Source organism: Myotis brandtii, unplaced genomic scaffold (assembly GCF_000412655.1).
Source record: "Myotis brandtii unplaced genomic scaffold, ASM41265v1 scaffold18, whole genome shotgun sequence".
NCBI classification, from domain to species: domain Eukaryota; kingdom Metazoa; phylum Chordata; class Mammalia; order Chiroptera; family Vespertilionidae; genus Myotis; species Myotis brandtii.
In genome coordinates, this window is record NW_005356674.1 from 1,790,647 (window position 1) to 1,796,705 (window position 6,059).

A 6,059-nucleotide genomic window follows, 5' to 3' on the forward strand; every position below is an offset into this window, starting at 1 on the left:
GCCCTGGCGCTGAGTATGCCATGGCCGTGCTGGCTCGCCACATGTCCTTAAAGCTGCTGGGAATGGAGGCCAGCTGGAAGGGAGAGCTGGCTGTGTGTCCGGTGGAATAAACTTCAGGTGGATGCCTGGCCATGTTGTGTTCGGGCCCTTCTTTGAAATCCCACCCAGGAGAGAACCAGAGGGCTGTGGGCCCCAGTGATGGTTCAGGGGGAGCCCCAAGGGAAAGTCAGATCCTGAGACCAGTGAACAGAGAGCAGCAGGCTTCAGGGCAGAGGAAGCCGAGTCTATAAAAATGCCCCTGAGGAGAGGCAGGTTGAAGAAGAAGCCCATTCACAGCAGCCGAGGTTCTGCCTGCAGAGAGCCCGAGGGTGAAAGGGCGGGCATCAGAGCTGGGCACATAGTGTCCCTCCCGCTCCAGGAATCACATCGGGTGGTTTTATTTTATTGGAAACATTTACAAATGGGAAATGCATTCCACCTCATTCCTAAAGCAGGAGAAATACATTAAGGTACACTACGTTAAGTCTCACTTCCACCCCCGTCTTTGTCCACCTGTCCCCTACACCCACCGTCCACAGGCGACCACTTGTATTTTCTTTCATACTATTCTAGTTTCTTTATGCAAATACAAATAGTCCCATTTTATCTCTGCTCTTACACCATAAGTAGCATGTTTGTCACCTTTTGTTTTCACCTAAAAACAACCATTTGATGACTTTTAAAAACTGAGTTTATTGGGGTGACACTGAGGTAACTTCAATAATCAACTTAACTTTTTATGTAGGGATGGCATTGATTTCAAGTCTGTCGTATTTATATGGTTGCAATCTGGGAAAGGCTTTTTACCGCCCCAAACTCTGAGCCCATAATTGATGGAAGAGAAGATGTTTTGGTCTTGCGGTTGGAACCTGGTAGAGGTGTGTAACTGAGATAAAGATTAAGACCATTTTCAGCTTAGTAAAATCTAAAGTGAGATAGATATCGTAATTGGTTGACTTATGTACTATACCCAAACTCTGAGTGCAGAAAGAATCTAAGTAGAGCAACCTCTAAAGTCAACAGAACCTCTTCCCTGTGTCTGAGGGGAGCTACAAAGGTCCATCAAATCCTGTCTAGACTACGGAGGAAAGGAATCACCCAGCACCTGCATGGCCCACTCTACATCTGTGTTCATGCCTGTCGCTGTTACAGATGGTTAAAGCCTGTCTCCCTGCTGGAGGTAATGGCGCAGGCACAATGTTTTAGAAAATGCAGCAGCCAGGCACTAACATTTGCTACAGTCTGTGGGGAGGAGGATGTGTTTTTGACCCTTGTATCACTTGTGTCTGCACAGAGCACACTCGCCATCAGATAAGCCAAACTGGGCCACTTCCAAGTCAGTTACTGTGCCAGGAGTGTCTTCATACATTATCCCTTTAATGACAAGGCAAGAGAGAAGAACTAACCTAAGCAAGGAGCAGACAGAAAAACATTTCCAAGGCATAGAGAGGACTCAAAAATAAAGGTCAGAGGGTGGTGAATCGAAGGACCTGATCCAAGGAAAAGATAATGATCCGAACTGTCCTGCCACTACCAATAGCTGGTCATGGTTAGGCTCTTGTGGACAATGAAGGTTTATTTCAACAGAGCCTACCAGTAGGATGGATCAAATGGGTGGTCTGAAGGAATGAGGAGCTGCCACTGCTCAATGACTCCATGATTCTGACCACGGTCAGAGATCTTACAGAGGAGATGGGTGACAACTAGGGCCTGGTGGCTGATCACTAAGAGTCCATTGCACCGTAAGATTCAACAGCCTTTTCTTTGTGTTGGTTCAGCACAATATCTATACAGAGAAAGTATTTAAGAGTTCCTGGACCAGAAATGATAGGTTGGCTTAAAGACTACTACTGCTTCAGTTGCATTTTGTGCACCATCAGTCAACTGGTGCCTACCACACGGTGGCGCTGTGGGCCACAAAGTGGATGGCTACCCAAGGACCTTTTAATAACATGAACTTCTCTGCAAGAGACAACCAGTGTTCTTCCAGCCTGCACCACCACTCCAGGACAGGTGGGGCAGGAGTTGGCAAATTGTCTTATTCTGCCAGGCAACTCTCTTATGACTAAAAAAACCCAAAAACCTTTAAAGACAGGGTGTAGAACAGGGACTTGGCTTGCTTTTCTGCTTACCTTTGTGTTATCCAGGCACAGCTGAGAGCCTTGCATGGAAAAGGCAATCAACAGGTATCGATGGGTTTCCACAACCTGTGCTCTCAAGAAGCATAATTTTTGGGTTTTCCCCATCCTGGGAATATCCAACATGCATGGCAATTCCTCACTGAAAAATCCTGTAACCTCGTTGCTTCCTCAGTTGCTGTACTATTTCATTTATAGATACATTTAATTGATTCATCTGTACCTGCTGCATCTTGATCCCCAGTCCTGTCCCTTAGATATAACCAGTCATAACTGAATCTCAGCTTTGGCTGATGTGCCCTTGAGTTGCCCTTGAACTGTCCACTACTCCTTAGCTTTCCAGCACATATACATAACACCGTCACTTACTACCACCTCCACAACAACCACTGCTGGATATTTATCAATATAATCCTGAGGATTCTTGCCCATTTGTGAAAGCAACTTCTGTTGTAGAATGAGTTGGAAGGACCTGAATAAGGGAGTCAGGAGCTATGATTCAAATTCTGACAGCCTTAAGCATGTTTTGTGACCTTGGGAGAGTCGTGTAAACTTTCTTCTTCTCATTTGTGAAGTGAGAGGGTTGGCAGTGACAATCTCCAGGATTTATAGTATTCTAGAATCCCATGAATGCCTCAGGCTGTAGAAATTCACTTTCACCTTTAAAAAGGCTTGTCAATTTGTTAATTAGAACCGAAAAGTCCTTTTGATATTGACAAAATCATTTTTCTTTTTCTTTGTTCTTTGAAAATTTAGAACTGCCTCATTTCAGAATGTTTAAAGCCTATATTTATAATCAGCATCTATTTCATGGTTCTAAGCCATTTGTCACATAATTGTCTGTTTTTTCTTTTGGCTTTCGAATTAGTTCTTTTGTGGTGAATGTATAGCAGAAACAAAAGGACTTTTGAAAAAGCCATTTAGGAAGTATGGGGTTCACAGTTGTACCACGAGGGGCCCACACAGCTCTGTGAGAGAACTGGACCTCAGAAGGGAAGCCAGCCACATTCTGGGGGAGAAAGGAGCAACTGAGGTCAGAGGCAGATCTGCAGTGGTGTAGACAGTAGTTGAGAGTGGCCTCCAAGAAGCCAGAAAATGGTAGTCTGGACTCCAGAGGTGAGAGAATGAGGTGCATCCATGAGATGGGAAGGGGGTGGTACATCACAGGGTGGGTGAGAGTTGAGGGTGGGTACAGGCAGAGGTTCTGTGTATATGTGGCACTTTGGACCTGCTAGGGAGGAACATGACCTCACCCAGAACCACCCATGGGTAGAGGTAGGTACATTTGGGTTTCAAATGTAAATTATGAGAAATCTGAGAAGTTTGGGGAAGGTATTGCAGCAAAGAATGAACTTCCTATTAGTCCAGTGTATACAGGCTTGGACCATCAATATTTTGAGTGTGACAGTACATAACGGATCACATAATTTTTATTCATTAGCTGTTGCAGGCTAGGTGGCAAATATACTTAGGTTTAATACCCTATAAACTGGCAGATTTTTCTCATTCTAGAGTGTGGATTCAGGCACTCTCAATACAGTCTTTAGTCATAGGTGGTTGCCAGTTTCTATATTGAAAAGGTTTGGGGGTGACAACCTGACTGAGGGGTAAGGGATGAGCTTAGGAACACTCTATGCTTTTACTTGGATTGTATGCCATTAGAGTTAAGTGAAATAGAAAATTAAATAGAAAATAAAAAGATTTCACTCTCATTCTTAAATGATAGAATATTTAGGTATAAAATGCTAGGATGATAATTGCTTTCCACCATTACATAAAGATATGATTCCATTGTGTTCTGGAAAAAAGTCTGTTATCACCCCAAATGCTCTTGCTTTGTAGTCAACCTATCTTTTTTCTTGATTTAAGTTTAAAATGTTCTCTTTGTTTCTGCAAGTCTACAATTTCACCACAGTGTTTCTAAGCATGGACTTACTTGTTTGTGCTTATCCTTACTGGAATACAATATGATTTTAAATTGGAGGAATCATATCTTTAAAATTATTTCTTAAAATTGAAGTATACTAAATGTAAATGTCAATGGGGTAATTAACTGCATTTCCTAGATGCAGATATAGGGTTTATTTTTCTGTATATGGTTGGCCACTTCCATCCATGAACAATAATAACAACTTACACTGATTTAGACAATTCCCAGGAAAGCAGTAAAAGAACAGAGCCCATGAGGCCTGAGGCCCCTTACCCGCCAGGGGCCAAGCCATGGGTACTCCTTCCTGTCTCCTCACTAAGATGATCACATCTACATTCGCATTTGTAGAGTTGAGCTCTGGGCCTCTGTACACTGGGCATAGAAAGAGAAGTGAGGCTGTTTTGATGGGTTAGGATGGATGTAGATCCTCCAATTGAAGTTTCCTGTTTGATATAATCACCTCTTTACCAGTTGATGTAATAAAGTAAGCATTGTTCTGAAAACAAACATTCATTTTGTTCTTGATCAGAGCCTGAAGTCCGTCCTAACTTTCGCCTTCACAGGTGTCCATTACTGGATGGAACGTTTCTTTCTTGATTTACCTGGAAACCTTCTATTGAATGTTTGTTCCTTGCTTACCTCAGGGAGCTCTTCTGCATTGAATAAGCTCTTTCAACTCTGGAGCCACTGTCTAGTGAGTGGAAATGTCTGTACCTGTGGTGTTTTGAAGCTGTTGCGGTTGTGAATGATTTTTTTTTTGACAATTATTATTGTGACATAAAGTGTATTTTCTGTTTGGGTATGTTTCATGTTATAGTAGGTGCTGGATTCCTGACTTGACAGAGTAGACAATGGATGCTCTTGGTGACCTCACCAGACCAGGGTCCCACAGCAAGGATTCACCTGGGATCACACCCTGGGCCTCACACCTGCCAAGCTGGCCCTCCTCTCATGCATCTCAAGCCCACAAGCCAGCGGTGCTGCCACAGGTTCTCCAAATCCCTGGGAAACTAAGGTACATATTTCTGGGGTTTTAATTTATTTGAATATGAGGGGATAAAAGTTAAGCATTTTGACTGGTAAATAACTTTAACTAAAAAATTACAACAATTAATATAGTTATGTAATGCAACAGAATGCAAGAAGCACAGAAGTCTCTATCTAGAGCTCTCCAATTGAGTCTGGCCCTCCAGGCCTCTCAAGGACAAGTTTTTCAAGGCCGAGTTTCGTGTGTGTGTGTGTGTGTGTATGTGTGTGTTTCTTCTTTATTAAGATTTTACATATGTGTCCTTATCCCCTTATTGGCCCCCATCCCCATCCCTTGTGTGTGTTTTAAAAAATATTTTTATTATCAAGATTTAATTTGTATAGCATAAAGTTCACCACTTTAAAGTGTATATATAATTCATTATTTTTTAGTATATTCACAATGTTGGGCAACCATCCTCACTCTTTCCCTGTTTTTGTTTTTTTAAATATATTTTTATTGATTTCAGAGAGGAAGGGAGAGGGAGAGATAGAGATATCAATGAGAGAGAATCATTGATTGGTTGCTTCCTGCATGCCCCCTACTGGGGATCAAGCACATAACCCGGGCATGTGCCCTGACCGGGAATTGAACTGTGACCGCCTGGTTCATAGGTCGATGCTCAACCACTGAGCCACATCAGCCGGGCACTATTTCTCTGTTTTTAAGGGGGCTCTTTCATGAAAACCTTTGGCAGGACTGAGAATTCACAGTATCAGTAACAGGAGATAGGGAAAAGTCTTTATTTGAAGGGGGAGCTTTGGGTGTATTGGGGATGAGTTTTCATTTCCTATTCACGTCCTGCCACTTAGGCAATGATCCTTCTCTCTCCTGAGGAGGCAACCTGTTCCCTGAGCATTCATGCTGCACTGTGAATGGATTATCACTAGAAGAAGTAAGGCTGGAGTCTTCCTGCCATAAAAAT